Source organism: Siphateles boraxobius, unplaced genomic scaffold (assembly GCF_051911475.1).
Source record: "Siphateles boraxobius isolate OS27281-9 unplaced genomic scaffold, OSU_SipBor_1 389, whole genome shotgun sequence".
In the NCBI taxonomy this organism is placed as follows: domain Eukaryota; kingdom Metazoa; phylum Chordata; class Actinopteri; order Cypriniformes; family Leuciscidae; genus Siphateles; species Siphateles boraxobius.
In genome coordinates, this window is record NW_027509018.1 from 1 (window position 1) to 14,476 (window position 14,476).

The following is a 14,476-nucleotide window of genomic DNA, read 5'->3' on the forward strand; positions in this document are numbered from 1 at the left end:
AGCTTACAGCACCTGGTATTCCCAGGCGGTCTCCATCCAAGTACTAACCAGGCCCGACCCTGCTTAGCTTCCGAGATCAGACGAGATCGGGCGTGCCCAAGGTGGTATGGCCGTAAGCTAAAACTGCTGCCAAAATTGGGCTATTTAAAAGGTTAGACCATTAGTGAAGAAAACTAAGAACAACTTTTGAAAAAACTCAAGCTCTTTCATGCTTTCTGAAGAATCTCAGAGACTTTTTAAGGCTTTTTGAAGAAGCTCAGGGACTCTTTTTTTTTTTTCTTAAAAAAGCTTACAACACCTAGTATTCCCATGCGGCCTCCCATCCAAGTACTAACCAGGCCTTATTTAAAAGCTTAGACCATTAGTGAAGAAGACTAAGAAGAACTTTTGAAAAAACTCAAACTCTTTCATGCTTTCTGAAGAATCTCAGAGACTTTTTAAGGCTTTTTGAAGCTCAGGCACTCTTTTTTTTTTTTTTTTTTTTTTAAAAGCTTACAGCACCTGGTATTCCCAGGCGGTCTCCCATCCAAGTACTAACCAGGCCCGACCCTGCTTAGCTTCCGAGATCAGACGAGATCGGGCGTGCCCAAGGTGGTATGGCCGTAAGCTAAAACTGCTGCCAAAATTGGGCTATTTAAAAGGTTAGACCATTAGTGAAGAAAACTAAGAACAACTTTTGAAAAACTCAAGCTCTTTCATGCTTTCTGAAGAATCTCAGAGACTTTTTAAGGCTTTTTGAAGAAGCTCAGGGACTCTTTTTTTTTTTTCTTAAAAAAGCTTACAACACCTAGTATTCCCATGCGGCCTCCCATCCAAGTACTAACCAGGCCTTATTTAAAAGCTTAGACCATTAGTGAAGAAGACTAAGAAGAACTTTTGAAAAAACTCAAACTCTTTCATGCTTTCTGAAGAATCTCAGAGACTTTTTAAGGCTTTTTGAAGCTCAGGCACTCTTTTTTTTTTTTTTTTTTTTTTTAAAAGCTTACAGCACCTGGTATTCCCAGGCGGTCTCCCATCCAAGTACTAACCAGGCCCGACCCTGCTTAGCTTCCGAGATCAGACGAGATCGGGCGTGCCCAAGGTGGTATGGCCGTAAGCTAAAACTGCTGCCAAAATTGGGCTATTTAAAAGGTTAGACCATTAGTGAAGAAAACTAAGAACAACTTTTGAAAAAACTCAAGCTCTTTCATGCTTTCTGAAGAATCTCAGAGACTTTTTAAGGCTTTTTGAAGAAGCTCAGGGACTCTTTTTTTTTTTTCTTAAAAAAGCTTACAACACCTAGTATTCCCATGCGGCCTCCCATCCAAGTACTAACCAGGCCTTATTTAAAAGCTTAGACCATTAGTGAAGAAGACTAAGAAGAACTTTTGAAAAAACTCAAACTCTTTCATGCTTTCTGAAGAATCTCAGAGACTTTTTAAGGCTTTTTGAAGCTCAGGCACTCTTTTTTTTTTTTTTTTTTTTTTAAAAGCTTACAGCACCTGGTATTCCCAGGCGGTCTCCCATCCAAGTACTAACCAGGCCCGACCCTGCTTAGCTTCCGAGATCAGACGAGATCGGGCGTGCCCAAGGTGGTATGGCCGTAAGCTAAAACTGCTGCCAAAATTGGGCTATTTAAAAGGTTAGACCATTAGTGAAGAAAACTAAGAACAACTTTTGAAAAAACTCAAGCTCTTTCATGCTTTCTGAAGAATCTCAGAGACTTTTTAAGGCTTTTTGAAGAAGCTCAGGGACTCTTTTTTTTTTTTCTTAAAAAAGCTTACAACACCTAGTATTCCCATGCGGCCTCCCATCCAAGTACTAACCAGGCCTTATTTAAAAGCTTAGACCATTAGTGAAGAAGACTAAGAAGAACTTTTGAAAAAACTCAAACTCTTTCATGCTTTCTGAAGAATCTCAGAGACTTTTTAAGGCTTTTTGAAGCTCAGGCACTCTTTTTTTTTTTTTTTTTTTTTTTAAAAGCTTACAGCACCTGGTATTCCCAGGCGGTCTCCCATCCAAGTACTAACCAGGCCCGACCCTGCTTAGCTTCCGAGATCAGACGAGATCGGGCGTGCCCAAGGTGGTATGGCCGTAAGCTAAAACTGCTGCCAAAATTGGGCTATTTAAAAGGTTAGACCATTAGTGAAGAAAACTAAGAACAACTTTTGAAAAAACTCAAGCTCTTTCATGCTTTCTGAAGAATCTCAGAGACTTTTTAAGGCTTTTTGAAGAAGCTCAGGGACTCTTTTTTTTTTTTCTTAAAAAAGCTTACAACACCTAGTATTCCCATGCGGCCTCCCATCCAAGTACTAACCAGGCCTTATTTAAAAGCTTAGACCATTAGTGAAGAAGACTAAGAAGAACTTTTGAAAAAACTCAAACTCTTTCATGCTTTCTGAAGAATCTCAGAGACTTTTTAAGGCTTTTTGAAGCTCAGGCACTCTTTTTTTTTTTTTTTTTTTTTTAAAAGCTTACAGCACCTGGTATTCCCAGGCGGTCTCCCATCCAAGTACTAACCAGGCCCGACCCTGCTTAGCTTCCGAGATCAGACGAGATCGGGCGTGCCCAAGGTGGTATGGCCGTAAGCTAAAACTGCTGCCAAAATTGGGCTATTTAAAAGGTTAGACCATTAGTGAAGAAAACTAAGAACAACTTTTGAAAAAACTCAAGCTCTTTCATGCTTTCTGAAGAATCTCAGAGACTTTTTAAGGCTTTTTGAAGAAGCTCAGGGACTCTTTTTTTTTTTTCTTAAAAAAGCTTACAACACCTAGTATTCCCATGCGGCCTCCCATCCAAGTACTAACCAGGCCTTATTTAAAAGCTTAGACCATTAGTGAAGAAGACTAAGAAGAACTTTTGAAAAAACTCAAACTCTTTCATGCTTTCTGAAGAATCTCAGAGACTTTTTAAGGCTTTTTGAAGCTCAGGCACTCTTTTTTTTTTTCTTAAAAAAGCTTACAACACCCAGTATTCCCATGCGGCCTCCCATCCAAGTACTAACCAGGCCTTATTTAAAAGCTTAGACCATTAGTGAAGAAGACTAAGAAGAACTTTTGAAAAAACTCAAACTCTTTCATGCTTTCTGAAGAATCTCAGAGACTTTTTAAGGCTTTTTGAAGCTCAGGCACTCTTTTTTTTTTTTTAAAAAGCTTACAGCACCTGGTATTCCCAGGCGGTCTCCCATCCAAGTACTAACCAGGCCCGACCCTGCTTAGCTTCCGAGATCAGACGAGATCGGGCGTGCCCAAGGTGGTATGGCCGTAAGCGAATACTGCTGCCAAAATTGGGCTATTTAAAAGGTTAGACCATTAGTGAAGAAAACTAAGAACAACTTTTGAAAAAACTCAAACTCTTTCATGCTTTCTGAAGAATCTCAGAGACTTTTTAAGGCTTTTTGAAGCTCAGGCACTCTTTTTTTTTTTTTTAAAAGCTTACAGCACCTGGTATTCCCAGGCGGTCTCCCATCCAAGTACTAACCAGGCCCGACCCTGCTTAGCTTCCGAGATCAGACGAGATCGGGCGTGCCCAAGGTGGTATGGCCGTAAGCTAAAACTGCTGCCAAAATTGGGCTATTTAAAAGGTTAGACCATTAGTGAAGAAAACTAAGAACAACTTTTGAAAAAACTCAAGCTCTTTCATGCTTTCTGAAGAATCTCAGAGACTTTTTAAGGCTTTTTGAAGAAGCTCAGGGACTCTTTTTTTTTTTCTTAAAAAAGCTTACAACACCTAGTATTCCCATGCGGCCTCCCATCCAAGTACTAACCAGGCCTTATTTAAAAGCTTAGACCATTAGTGAAGAAGACTAAGAAGAACTTTTGAAAAAACTCAAACTCTTTCATGCTTTCTGAAGAATCTCAGAGACTTTTTAAGGCTTTTTGAAGCTCAGGCACTCTTTTTTTTTTTTTTTTTTTTTTTAAAAGCTTACAGCACCTGGTATTCCCAGGCGGTCTCCCATCCAAGTACTAACCAGGCCCGACCCTGCTTAGCTTCCGAGATCAGACGAGATCGGGCGTGCCCAAGGTGGTATGGCCGTAAGCTAAAACTGCTGCCAAAATTGGGCTATTTAAAAGGTTAGACCATTAGTGAAGAAAACTAAGAACAACTTTTGAAAAAACTCAAGCTCTTTCATGCTTTCTGAAGAATCTCAGAGACTTTTTAAGGCTTTTTGAAGAAGCTCAGGGACTCTTTTTTTTTTTTCTTAAAAAAGCTTACAACACCTAGTATTCCCATGCGGCCTCCCATCCAAGTACTAACCAGGCCTTATTTAAAAGCTTAGACCATTAGTGAAGAAGACTAAGAAGAACTTTTGAAAAAACTCAAACTCTTTCATGCTTTCTGAAGAATCTCAGAGACTTTTTAAGGCTTTTTGAAGCTCAGGCACTCTTTTTTTTTTTTTTAAAAGCTTACAGCACCTGGTATTCCCAGGCGGTCTCCCATCCAAGTACTAACCAGGCCCGACCCTGCTTAGCTTCCGAGATCAGACGAGATCGGGCGTGCCCAAGGTGGTATGGCCGTAAGCTAAAACTGCTGCCAAAATTGGGCTATTTAAAAGGTTAGACCATTAGTGAAGAAAACTAAGAACAACTTTTGAAAAAACTCAAGCTCTTTCATGCTTTCTGAAGAATCTCAGAGACTTTTTAAGGCTTTTTGAAGAAGCTCAGGGACTCTTTTTTTTTTTTCTTAAAAAAGCTTACAACACCTAGTATTCCCATGCGGCCTCCCATCCAAGTACTAACCAGGCCTTATTTAAAAGCTTAGACCATTAGTGAAGAAGACTAAGAAGAACTTTTGAAAAAACTCAAACTCTTTCATGCTTTCTGAAGAATCTCAGAGACTTTTTAAGGCTTTTTGAAGCTCAGGCACTCTTTTTTTTTTTTTTTTTTTTTAAAAGCTTACAGCACCTGGTATTCCCAGGCGGTCTCCCATCCAAGTACTAACCAGGCCCGACCCTGCTTAGCTTCCGAGATCAGACGAGATCGGGCGTGCCCAAGGTGGTATGGCCGTAAGCTAAAACTGCTGCCAAAATTGGGCTATTTAAAAGGTTAGACCATTAGTGAAGAAAACTAAGAACAACTTTTGAAAAAACTCAAGCTCTTTCATGCTTTCTGAAGAATCTCAGAGACTTTTTAAGGCTTTTTGAAGAAGCTCAGGGACTCTTTTTTTTTTTTCTTAAAAAAGCTTACAACACCTAGTATTCCCATGCGGCCTCCCATCCAAGTACTAACCAGGCCTTATTTAAAAGCTTAGACCATTAGTGAAGAAGACTAAGAAGAACTTTTGAAAAAACTCAAACTCTTTCATGCTTTCTGAAGAATCTCAGAGACTTTTTAAGGCTTTTTGAAGCTCAGGCACTCTTTTTTTTTTTCTTAAAAAAGCTTACAACACCCAGTATTCCCATGCGGCCTCCCATCCAAGTACTAACCAGGCCTTATTTAAAAGCTTAGACCATTAGTGAAGAAGACTAAGAAGAACTTTTGAAAAAACTCAAACTCTTTCATGCTTTCTGAAGAATCTCAGAGACTTTTTAAGGCTTTTTGAAGCTCAGGCACTCTTTTTTTTTTTTTAAAAAGCTTACAGCACCTGGTATTCCCAGGCGGTCTCCCATCCAAGTACTAACCAGGCCCGACCCTGCTTAGCTTCCGAGATCAGACGAGATCGGGCGTGCCCAAGGTGGTATGGCCGTAAGCGAATACTGCTGCCAAAATTGGGCTATTTAAAAGGTTAGACCATTAGTGAAGAAAACTAAGAACAACTTTTGAAAAAACTCAAACTCTTTCATGCTTTCTGAAGAATCTCAGAGACTTTTTAAGGCTTTTTGAAGCTCAGGCACTCTTTTTTTTTTTTTTAAAAGCTTACAGCACCTGGTATTCCCAGGCGGTCTCCCATCCAAGTACTAACCAGGCCCGACCCTGCTTAGCTTCCGAGATCAGACGAGATCGGGCGTGCCCAAGGTGGTATGGCCGTAAGCTAAAACTGCTGCCAAAATTGGGCTATTTAAAAGGTTAGACCATTAGTGAAGAAAACTAAGAACAACTTTTGAAAAAACTCAAGCTCTTTCATGCTTTCTGAAGAATCTCAGAGACTTTTTAAGGCTTTTTGAAGAAGCTCAGGGACTCTTTTTTTTTTTTCTTAAAAAAGCTTACAACACCTAGTATTCCCATGCGGCCTCCCATCCAAGTACTAACCAGGCCTTATTTAAAAGCTTAGACCATTAGTGAAGAAGACTAAGAAGAACTTTTGAAAAAACTCAAACTCTTTCATGCTTTCTGAAGAATCTCAGAGACTTTTTAAGGCTTTTTGAAGCTCAGGCACTCTTTTTTTTTTTTTTTTTTTTTAAAAGCTTACAGCACCTGGTATTCCCAGGCGGTCTCCCATCCAAGTACTAACCAGGCCCGACCCTGCTTAGCTTCCGAGATCAGACGAGATCGGGCGTGCCCAAGGTGGTATGGCCGTAAGCTAAAACTGCTGCCAAAATTGGGCTATTTAAAAGGTTAGACCATTAGTGAAGAAAACTAAGAACAACTTTTGAAAAAACTCAAGCTCTTTCATGCTTTCTGAAGAATCTCAGAGACTTTTTAAGGCTTTTTGAAGAAGCTCAGGGACTCTTTTTTTTTTTTCTTAAAAAAGCTTACAACACCTAGTATTCCCATGCGGCCTCCCATCCAAGTACTAACCAGGCCTTATTTAAAAGCTTAGACCATTAGTGAAGAAGACTAAGAAGAACTTTTGAAAAAACTCAAACTCTTTCATGCTTTCTGAAGAATCTCAGAGACTTTTTAAGGCTTTTTGAAGCTCAGGCACTCTTTTTTTTTTTTTTTTTTTTTTTAAAAGCTTACAGCACCTGGTATTCCCAGGCGGTCTCCCATCCAAGTACTAACCAGGCCCGACCCTGCTTAGCTTCCGAGATCAGACGAGATCGGGCGTGCCCAAGGTGGTATGGCCGTAAGCTAAAACTGCTGCCAAAATTGGGCTATTTAAAAGGTTAGACCATTAGTGAAGAAAACTAAGAACAACTTTTGAAAAAACTCAAGCTCTTTCATGCTTTCTGAAGAATCTCAGAGACTTTTTAAGGCTTTTTGAAGAAGCTCAGGGACTCTTTTTTTTTTTTCTTAAAAAAGCTTACAACACCTAGTATTCCCATGCGGCCTCCCATCCAAGTACTAACCAGGCCTTATTTAAAAGCTTAGACCATTAGTGAAGAAGACTAAGAAGAACTTTTGAAAAAACTCAAACTCTTTCATGCTTTCTGAAGAATCTCAGAGACTTTTTAAGGCTTTTTGAAGCTCAGGCACTCTTTTTTTTTTTTTTTTTTTTTAAAAGCTTACAGCACCTGGTATTCCCAGGCGGTCTCCCATCCAAGTACTAACCAGGCCCGACCCTGCTTAGCTTCCGAGATCAGACGAGATCGGGCGTGCCCAAGGTGGTATGGCCGTAAGCTAAAACTGCTGCCAAAATTGGGCTATTTAAAAGGTTAGACCATTAGTGAAGAAAACTAAGAACAACTTTTGAAAAAACTCAAGCTCTTTCATGCTTTCTGAAGAATCTCAGAGACTTTTTAAGGCTTTTTGAAGAAGCTCAGGGACTCTTTTTTTTTTTTCTTAAAAAAGCTTACAACACCTAGTATTCCCATGCGGCCTCCCATCCAAGTACTAACCAGGCCTTATTTAAAAGCTTAGACCATTAGTGAAGAAGACTAAGAAGAACTTTTGAAAAAACTCAAACTCTTTCATGCTTTCTGAAGAATCTCAGAGACTTTTTAAGGCTTTTTGAAGCTCAGGCACTCTTTTTTTTTTTCTTAAAAAAGCTTACAACACCCAGTATTCCCATGCGGCCTCCCATCCAAGTACTAACCAGGCCTTATTTAAAAGCTTAGACCATTAGTGAAGAAGACTAAGAAGAACTTTTGAAAAAACTCAAACTCTTTCATGCTTTCTGAAGAATCTCAGAGACTTTTTAAGGCTTTTTGAAGCTCAGGCACTCTTTTTTTTTTTTTAAAAAGCTTACAGCACCTGGTATTCCCAGGCGGTCTCCCATCCAAGTACTAACCAGGCCCGACCCTGCTTAGCTTCCGAGATCAGACGAGATCGGGCGTGCCCAAGGTGGTATGGCCGTAAGCGAATACTGCTGCCAAAATTGGGCTATTTAAAAGGTTAGACCATTAGTGAAGAAAACTAAGAACAACTTTTGAAAAAACTCAAACTCTTTCATGCTTTCTGAAGAATCTCAGAGACTTTTTAAGGCTTTTTGAAGCTCAGGCACTCTTTTTTTTTTTTTTAAAAGCTTACAGCACCTGGTATTCCCAGGCGGTCTCCCATCCAAGTACTAACCAGGCCCGACCCTGCTTAGCTTCCGAGATCAGACGAGATCGGGCGTGCCCAAGGTGGTATGGCCGTAAGCTAAAACTGCTGCCAAAATTGGGCTATTTAAAAGGTTAGACCATTAGTGAAGAAAACTAAGAACAACTTTTGAAAAAACTCAAGCTCTTTCATGCTTTCTGAAGAATCTCAGAGACTTTTTAAGGCTTTTTGAAGAAGCTCAGGGACTCTTTTTTTTTTTCTTAAAAAAGCTTACAACACCTAGTATTCCCATGCGGCCTCCCATCCAAGTACTAACCAGGCCTTATTTAAAAGCTTAGACCATTAGTGAAGAAGACTAAGAAGAACTTTTGAAAAAACTCAAACTCTTTCATGCTTTCTGAAGAATCTCAGAGACTTTTTAAGGCTTTTTGAAGCTCAGGCACTCTTTTTTTTTTTTTTTTTTTTTTTAAAAGCTTACAGCACCTGGTATTCCCAGGCGGTCTCCCATCCAAGTACTAACCAGGCCCGACCCTGCTTAGCTTCCGAGATCAGACGAGATCGGGCGTGCCCAAGGTGGTATGGCCGTAAGCTAAAACTGCTGCCAAAATTGGGCTATTTAAAAGGTTAGACCATTAGTGAAGAAAACTAAGAACAACTTTTGAAAAAACTCAAGCTCTTTCATGCTTTCTGAAGAATCTCAGAGACTTTTTAAGGCTTTTTGAAGAAGCTCAGGGACTCTTTTTTTTTTTTCTTAAAAAAGCTTACAACACCTAGTATTCCCATGCGGCCTCCCATCCAAGTACTAACCAGGCCTTATTTAAAAGCTTAGACCATTAGTGAAGAAGACTAAGAAGAACTTTTGAAAAAACTCAAACTCTTTCATGCTTTCTGAAGAATCTCAGAGACTTTTTAAGGCTTTTTGAAGCTCAGGCACTCTTTTTTTTTTTTTTAAAAGCTTACAGCACCTGGTATTCCCAGGCGGTCTCCCATCCAAGTACTAACCAGGCCCGACCCTGCTTAGCTTCCGAGATCAGACGAGATCGGGCGTGCCCAAGGTGGTATGGCCGTAAGCTAAAACTGCTGCCAAAATTGGGCTATTTAAAAGGTTAGACCATTAGTGAAGAAAACTAAGAACAACTTTTGAAAAAACTCAAGCTCTTTCATGCTTTCTGAAGAATCTCAGAGACTTTTTAAGGCTTTTTGAAGAAGCTCAGGGACTCTTTTTTTTTTTTCTTAAAAAAGCTTACAACACCTAGTATTCCCATGCGGCCTCCCATCCAAGTACTAACCAGGCCTTATTTAAAAGCTTAGACCATTAGTGAAGAAGACTAAGAAGAACTTTTGAAAAAACTCAAACTCTTTCATGCTTTCTGAAGAATCTCAGAGACTTTTTAAGGCTTTTTGAAGCTCAGGCACTCTTTTTTTTTTTCTTAAAAAAGCTTACAACACCCAGTATTCCCATGCGGCCTCCCATCCAAGTACTAACCAGGCCTTATTTAAAAGCTTAGACCATTAGTGAAGAAGACTAAGAAGAACTTTTGAAAAAACTCAAACTCTTTCATGCTTTCTGAAGAATCTCAGAGACTTTTTAAGGCTTTTTGAAGCTCAGGCACTCTTTTTTTTTTTTTAAAAAGCTTACAGCACCTGGTATTCCCAGGCGGTCTCCCATCCAAGTACTAACCAGGCCCGACCCTGCTTAGCTTCCGAGATCAGACGAGATCGGGCGTGCCCAAGGTGGTATGGCCGTAAGCGAATACTGCTGCCAAAATTGGGCTATTTAAAAGGTTAGACCATTAGTGAAGAAAACTAAGAACAACTTTTGAAAAAACTCAAACTCTTTCATGCTTTCTGAAGAATCTCAGAGACTTTTTAAGGCTTTTTGAAGCTCAGGCACTCTTTTTTTTTTTTTTAAAAGCTTACAGCACCTGGTATTCCCAGGCGGTCTCCCATCCAAGTACTAACCAGGCCCGACCCTGCTTAGCTTCCGAGATCAGACGAGATCGGGCGTGCCCAAGGTGGTATGGCCGTAAGCTAAAACTGCTGCCAAAATTGGGCTATTTAAAAGGTTAGACCATTAGTGAAGAAAACTAAGAACAACTTTTGAAAAAACTCAAGCTCTTTCATGCTTTCTGAAGAATCTCAGAGACTTTTTAAGGCTTTTTGAAGAAGCTCAGGGACTCTTTTTTTTTTTTCTTAAAAAAGCTTACAACACCTAGTATTCCCATGCGGCCTCCCATCCAAGTACTAACCAGGCCTTATTTAAAAGCTTAGACCATTAGTGAAGAAGACTAAGAAGAACTTTTGAAAAAACTCAAACTCTTTCATGCTTTCTGAAGAATCTCAGAGACTTTTTAAGGCTTTTTGAAGCTCAGGCACTCTTTTTTTTTTTTTTTTTTTTTTAAAAGCTTACAGCACCTGGTATTCCCAGGCGGTCTCCCATCCAAGTACTAACCAGGCCCGACCCTGCTTAGCTTCCGAGATCAGACGAGATCGGGCGTGCCCAAGGTGGTATGGCCGTAAGCTAAAACTGCTGCCAAAATTGGGCTATTTAAAAGGTTAGACCATTAGTGAAGAAAACTAAGAACAACTTTTGAAAAAACTCAAGCTCTTTCATGCTTTCTGAAGAATCTCAGAGACTTTTTAAGGCTTTTTGAAGAAGCTCAGGGACTCTTTTTTTTTTTTCTTAAAAAAGCTTACAACACCTAGTATTCCCATGCGGCCTCCCATCCAAGTACTAACCAGGCCTTATTTAAAAGCTTAGACCATTAGTGAAGAAGACTAAGAAGAACTTTTGAAAAAACTCAAACTCTTTCATGCTTTCTGAAGAATCTCAGAGACTTTTTAAGGCTTTTTGAAGCTCAGGCACTCTTTTTTTTTTTTTTTTTTTTTTTAAAAGCTTACAGCACCTGGTATTCCCAGGCGGTCTCCCATCCAAGTACTAACCAGGCCCGACCCTGCTTAGCTTCCGAGATCAGACGAGATCGGGCGTGCCCAAGGTGGTATGGCCGTAAGCTAAAACTGCTGCCAAAATTGGGCTATTTAAAAGGTTAGACCATTAGTGAAGAAAACTAAGAACAACTTTTGAAAAAACTCAAGCTCTTTCATGCTTTCTGAAGAATCTCAGAGACTTTTTAAGGCTTTTTGAAGAAGCTCAGGGACTCTTTTTTTTTTTTCTTAAAAAAGCTTACAACACCTAGTATTCCCATGCGGCCTCCCATCCAAGTACTAACCAGGCCTTATTTAAAAGCTTAGACCATTAGTGAAGAAGACTAAGAAGAACTTTTGAAAAAACTCAAACTCTTTCATGCTTTCTGAAGAATCTCAGAGACTTTTTAAGGCTTTTTGAAGCTCAGGCACTCTTTTTTTTTTTTTTTTTTTTTTAAAAGCTTACAGCACCTGGTATTCCCAGGCGGTCTCCCATCCAAGTACTAACCAGGCCCGACCCTGCTTAGCTTCCGAGATCAGACGAGATCGGGCGTGCCCAAGGTGGTATGGCCGTAAGCTAAAACTGCTGCCAAAATTGGGCTATTTAAAAGGTTAGACCATTAGTGAAGAAAACTAAGAACAACTTTTGAAAAAACTCAAGCTCTTTCATGCTTTCTGAAGAATCTCAGAGACTTTTTAAGGCTTTTTGAAGAAGCTCAGGGACTCTTTTTTTTTTTTCTTAAAAAAGCTTACAACACCTAGTATTCCCATGCGGCCTCCCATCCAAGTACTAACCAGGCCTTATTTAAAAGCTTAGACCATTAGTGAAGAAGACTAAGAAGAACTTTTGAAAAAACTCAAACTCTTTCATGCTTTCTGAAGAATCTCAGAGACTTTTTAAGGCTTTTTGAAGCTCAGGCACTCTTTTTTTTTTTCTTAAAAAAGCTTACAACACCCAGTATTCCCATGCGGCCTCCCATCCAAGTACTAACCAGGCCTTATTTAAAAGCTTAGACCATTAGTGAAGAAGACTAAGAAGAACTTTTGAAAAAACTCAAACTCTTTCATGCTTTCTGAAGAATCTCAGAGACTTTTTAAGGCTTTTTGAAGCTCAGGCACTCTTTTTTTTTTTTTAAAAAGCTTACAGCACCTGGTATTCCCAGGCGGTCTCCCATCCAAGTACTAACCAGGCCCGACCCTGCTTAGCTTCCGAGATCAGACGAGATCGGGCGTGCCCAAGGTGGTATGGCCGTAAGCGAATACTGCTGCCAAAATTGGGCTATTTAAAAGGTTAGACCATTAGTGAAGAAAACTAAGAACAACTTTTGAAAAAACTCAAACTCTTTCATGCTTTCTGAAGAATCTCAGAGACTTTTTAAGGCTTTTTGAAGCTCAGGCACTCTTTTTTTTTTTTTTAAAAGCTTACAGCACCTGGTATTCCCAGGCGGTCTCCCATCCAAGTACTAACCAGGCCCGACCCTGCTTAGCTTCCGAGATCAGACGAGATCGGGCGTGCCCAAGGTGGTATGGCCGTAAGCTAAAACTGCTGCCAAAATTGGGCTATTTAAAAGGTTAGACCATTAGTGAAGAAAACTAAGAACAACTTTTGAAAAAACTCAAGCTCTTTCATGCTTTCTGAAGAATCTCAGAGACTTTTTAAGGCTTTTTGAAGAAGCTCAGGGACTCTTTTTTTTTTTCTTAAAAAAGCTTACAACACCTAGTATTCCCATGCGGCCTCCCATCCAAGTACTAACCAGGCCTTATTTAAAAGCTTAGACCATTAGTGAAGAAGACTAAGAAGAACTTTTGAAAAAACTCAAACTCTTTCATGCTTTCTGAAGAATCTCAGAGACTTTTTAAGGCTTTTTGAAGCTCAGGCACTCTTTTTTTTTTTTTTTTTTTTTTTAAAAGCTTACAGCACCTGGTATTCCCAGGCGGTCTCCCATCCAAGTACTAACCAGGCCCGACCCTGCTTAGCTTCCGAGATCAGACGAGATCGGGCGTGCCCAAGGTGGTATGGCCGTAAGCTAAAACTGCTGCCAAAATTGGGCTATTTAAAAGGTTAGACCATTAGTGAAGAAAACTAAGAACAACTTTTGAAAAAACTCAAGCTCTTTCATGCTTTCTGAAGAATCTCAGAGACTTTTTAAGGCTTTTTGAAGAAGCTCAGGGACTCTTTTTTTTTTTTCTTAAAAAAGCTTACAACACCTAGTATTCCCATGCGGCCTCCCATCCAAGTACTAACCAGGCCTTATTTAAAAGCTTAGACCATTAGTGAAGAAGACTAAGAAGAACTTTTGAAAAAACTCAAACTCTTTCATGCTTTCTGAAGAATCTCAGAGACTTTTTAAGGCTTTTTGAAGCTCAGGCACTCTTTTTTTTTTTTTTAAAAGCTTACAGCACCTGGTATTCCCAGGCGGTCTCCCATCCAAGTACTAACCAGGCCCGACCCTGCTTAGCTTCCGAGATCAGACGAGATCGGGCGTGCCCAAGGTGGTATGGCCGTAAGCTAAAACTGCTGCCAAAATTGGGCTATTTAAAAGGTTAGACCATTAGTGAAGAAAACTAAGAACAACTTTTGAAAAAACTCAAGCTCTTTCATGCTTTCTGAAGAATCTCAGAGACTTTTTAAGGCTTTTTGAAGAAGCTCAGGGACTCTTTTTTTTTTTTCTTAAAAAAGCTTACAACACCTAGTATTCCCATGCGGCCTCCCATCCAAGTACTAACCAGGCCTTATTTAAAAGCTTAGACCATTAGTGAAGAAGACTAAGAAGAACTTTTGAAAAAACTCAAACTCTTTCATGCTTTCTGAAGAATCTCAGAGACTTTTTAAGGCTTTTTGAAGCTCAGGCACTCTTTTTTTTTTTCTTAAAAAAGCTTACAACACCCAGTATTCCCATGCGGCCTCCCATCCAAGTACTAACCAGGCCTTATTTAAAAGCTTAGACCATTAGTGAAGAAGACTAAGAAGAACTTTTGAAAAAACTCAAACTCTTTCATGCTTTCTGAAGAATCTCAGAGACTTTTTAAGGCTTTTTGAAGCTCAGGCACTCTTTTTTTTTTTTTAAAAAGCTTACAGCACCTGGTATTCCCAGGCGGTCTCCCATCCAAGTACTAACCAGGCCCGACCCTGCTTAGCTTCCGAGATCAGACGAGATCGGGCGTGCCCAAGGTGGTATGGCCGTAAGCGAATACTGCTGCCAAAATTGGGCTATTTAAAAGGTTAGACCATTAGTGAAGAAAACTAAGAACAACTTTTGAAAAAACTCAAA

At 39.8% G+C, this 14,476-nt stretch overlaps 30 non-coding genes across 30 annotated transcripts; all 30 read right to left on the reverse strand.

Annotated features, from left to right (window-relative positions):
* On the reverse strand, nucleotides 1-118 carry LOC143703831 (5S ribosomal RNA). Its single transcript, XR_013191424.1, has one exon. It is a non-coding gene; the product is annotated as a 5S ribosomal RNA (ribosomal RNA).
* Nucleotides 119-489: 371 nt separating this feature from the next.
* On the reverse strand, nucleotides 490-608 carry LOC143703449 (5S ribosomal RNA). Its single transcript, XR_013191052.1, has one exon. It is a non-coding gene; the product is annotated as a 5S ribosomal RNA (ribosomal RNA).
* Nucleotides 609-979: 371 nt separating this feature from the next.
* LOC143703570 (5S ribosomal RNA) lies at nucleotides 980-1,098 on the reverse strand. Its single transcript, XR_013191173.1, has one exon. It is a non-coding gene; the product is annotated as a 5S ribosomal RNA (ribosomal RNA).
* A 371-nt stretch (nucleotides 1,099-1,469) lies between these two features.
* LOC143703684 (5S ribosomal RNA) lies at nucleotides 1,470-1,588 on the reverse strand. The gene has a single exon (XR_013191284.1). It is a non-coding gene; the product is annotated as a 5S ribosomal RNA (ribosomal RNA).
* Nucleotides 1,589-1,960: 372 nt separating this feature from the next.
* Nucleotides 1,961-2,079, reverse strand: LOC143703801 (5S ribosomal RNA). Its single transcript, XR_013191395.1, has one exon. It is a non-coding gene; the product is annotated as a 5S ribosomal RNA (ribosomal RNA).
* Nucleotides 2,080-2,450: 371 nt separating this feature from the next.
* Nucleotides 2,451-2,569, reverse strand: LOC143703845 (5S ribosomal RNA). The gene has a single exon (XR_013191437.1). It is a non-coding gene; the product is annotated as a 5S ribosomal RNA (ribosomal RNA).
* A 560-nt stretch (nucleotides 2,570-3,129) lies between these two features.
* LOC143703456 (5S ribosomal RNA) lies at nucleotides 3,130-3,248 on the reverse strand. The gene has a single exon (XR_013191058.1). It is a non-coding gene; the product is annotated as a 5S ribosomal RNA (ribosomal RNA).
* Nucleotides 3,249-3,410: 162 nt separating this feature from the next.
* LOC143703468 (5S ribosomal RNA) lies at nucleotides 3,411-3,529 on the reverse strand. Its single transcript, XR_013191070.1, has one exon. It is a non-coding gene; the product is annotated as a 5S ribosomal RNA (ribosomal RNA).
* A 371-nt stretch (nucleotides 3,530-3,900) lies between these two features.
* On the reverse strand, nucleotides 3,901-4,019 carry LOC143703479 (5S ribosomal RNA). Its single transcript, XR_013191083.1, has one exon. It is a non-coding gene; the product is annotated as a 5S ribosomal RNA (ribosomal RNA).
* Nucleotides 4,020-4,382: 363 nt separating this feature from the next.
* Nucleotides 4,383-4,501, reverse strand: LOC143703491 (5S ribosomal RNA). Its single transcript, XR_013191095.1, has one exon. It is a non-coding gene; the product is annotated as a 5S ribosomal RNA (ribosomal RNA).
* A 370-nt stretch (nucleotides 4,502-4,871) lies between these two features.
* LOC143703503 (5S ribosomal RNA) lies at nucleotides 4,872-4,990 on the reverse strand. Its single transcript, XR_013191108.1, has one exon. It is a non-coding gene; the product is annotated as a 5S ribosomal RNA (ribosomal RNA).
* A 560-nt stretch (nucleotides 4,991-5,550) lies between these two features.
* On the reverse strand, nucleotides 5,551-5,669 carry LOC143703515 (5S ribosomal RNA). The gene has a single exon (XR_013191120.1). It is a non-coding gene; the product is annotated as a 5S ribosomal RNA (ribosomal RNA).
* Nucleotides 5,670-5,831: 162 nt separating this feature from the next.
* On the reverse strand, nucleotides 5,832-5,950 carry LOC143703527 (5S ribosomal RNA). Its single transcript, XR_013191132.1, has one exon. It is a non-coding gene; the product is annotated as a 5S ribosomal RNA (ribosomal RNA).
* A 370-nt stretch (nucleotides 5,951-6,320) lies between these two features.
* Nucleotides 6,321-6,439, reverse strand: LOC143703539 (5S ribosomal RNA). The gene has a single exon (XR_013191144.1). It is a non-coding gene; the product is annotated as a 5S ribosomal RNA (ribosomal RNA).
* A 372-nt stretch (nucleotides 6,440-6,811) lies between these two features.
* On the reverse strand, nucleotides 6,812-6,930 carry LOC143703551 (5S ribosomal RNA). Its single transcript, XR_013191156.1, has one exon. It is a non-coding gene; the product is annotated as a 5S ribosomal RNA (ribosomal RNA).
* A 370-nt stretch (nucleotides 6,931-7,300) lies between these two features.
* On the reverse strand, nucleotides 7,301-7,419 carry LOC143703563 (5S ribosomal RNA). The gene has a single exon (XR_013191167.1). It is a non-coding gene; the product is annotated as a 5S ribosomal RNA (ribosomal RNA).
* Nucleotides 7,420-7,979: 560 nt separating this feature from the next.
* On the reverse strand, nucleotides 7,980-8,098 carry LOC143703576 (5S ribosomal RNA). Its single transcript, XR_013191179.1, has one exon. It is a non-coding gene; the product is annotated as a 5S ribosomal RNA (ribosomal RNA).
* A 162-nt stretch (nucleotides 8,099-8,260) lies between these two features.
* LOC143703588 (5S ribosomal RNA) lies at nucleotides 8,261-8,379 on the reverse strand. The gene has a single exon (XR_013191190.1). It is a non-coding gene; the product is annotated as a 5S ribosomal RNA (ribosomal RNA).
* A 371-nt stretch (nucleotides 8,380-8,750) lies between these two features.
* On the reverse strand, nucleotides 8,751-8,869 carry LOC143703599 (5S ribosomal RNA). Its single transcript, XR_013191201.1, has one exon. It is a non-coding gene; the product is annotated as a 5S ribosomal RNA (ribosomal RNA).
* Nucleotides 8,870-9,232: 363 nt separating this feature from the next.
* On the reverse strand, nucleotides 9,233-9,351 carry LOC143703611 (5S ribosomal RNA). Its single transcript, XR_013191212.1, has one exon. It is a non-coding gene; the product is annotated as a 5S ribosomal RNA (ribosomal RNA).
* Nucleotides 9,352-9,911: 560 nt separating this feature from the next.
* Nucleotides 9,912-10,030, reverse strand: LOC143703623 (5S ribosomal RNA). The gene has a single exon (XR_013191223.1). It is a non-coding gene; the product is annotated as a 5S ribosomal RNA (ribosomal RNA).
* A 162-nt stretch (nucleotides 10,031-10,192) lies between these two features.
* LOC143703634 (5S ribosomal RNA) lies at nucleotides 10,193-10,311 on the reverse strand. The gene has a single exon (XR_013191234.1). It is a non-coding gene; the product is annotated as a 5S ribosomal RNA (ribosomal RNA).
* A 371-nt stretch (nucleotides 10,312-10,682) lies between these two features.
* Nucleotides 10,683-10,801, reverse strand: LOC143703645 (5S ribosomal RNA). The gene has a single exon (XR_013191245.1). It is a non-coding gene; the product is annotated as a 5S ribosomal RNA (ribosomal RNA).
* A 372-nt stretch (nucleotides 10,802-11,173) lies between these two features.
* On the reverse strand, nucleotides 11,174-11,292 carry LOC143703656 (5S ribosomal RNA). Its single transcript, XR_013191256.1, has one exon. It is a non-coding gene; the product is annotated as a 5S ribosomal RNA (ribosomal RNA).
* Nucleotides 11,293-11,663: 371 nt separating this feature from the next.
* On the reverse strand, nucleotides 11,664-11,782 carry LOC143703667 (5S ribosomal RNA). Its single transcript, XR_013191267.1, has one exon. It is a non-coding gene; the product is annotated as a 5S ribosomal RNA (ribosomal RNA).
* A 560-nt stretch (nucleotides 11,783-12,342) lies between these two features.
* LOC143703678 (5S ribosomal RNA) lies at nucleotides 12,343-12,461 on the reverse strand. The gene has a single exon (XR_013191278.1). It is a non-coding gene; the product is annotated as a 5S ribosomal RNA (ribosomal RNA).
* A 162-nt stretch (nucleotides 12,462-12,623) lies between these two features.
* Nucleotides 12,624-12,742, reverse strand: LOC143703690 (5S ribosomal RNA). The gene has a single exon (XR_013191290.1). It is a non-coding gene; the product is annotated as a 5S ribosomal RNA (ribosomal RNA).
* A 371-nt stretch (nucleotides 12,743-13,113) lies between these two features.
* Nucleotides 13,114-13,232, reverse strand: LOC143703701 (5S ribosomal RNA). The gene has a single exon (XR_013191301.1). It is a non-coding gene; the product is annotated as a 5S ribosomal RNA (ribosomal RNA).
* Nucleotides 13,233-13,595: 363 nt separating this feature from the next.
* On the reverse strand, nucleotides 13,596-13,714 carry LOC143703713 (5S ribosomal RNA). Its single transcript, XR_013191312.1, has one exon. It is a non-coding gene; the product is annotated as a 5S ribosomal RNA (ribosomal RNA).
* A 560-nt stretch (nucleotides 13,715-14,274) lies between these two features.
* Nucleotides 14,275-14,393, reverse strand: LOC143703724 (5S ribosomal RNA). Its single transcript, XR_013191323.1, has one exon. It is a non-coding gene; the product is annotated as a 5S ribosomal RNA (ribosomal RNA).
* Between the last annotated feature and the right edge of the window lie 83 nt (nucleotides 14,394-14,476).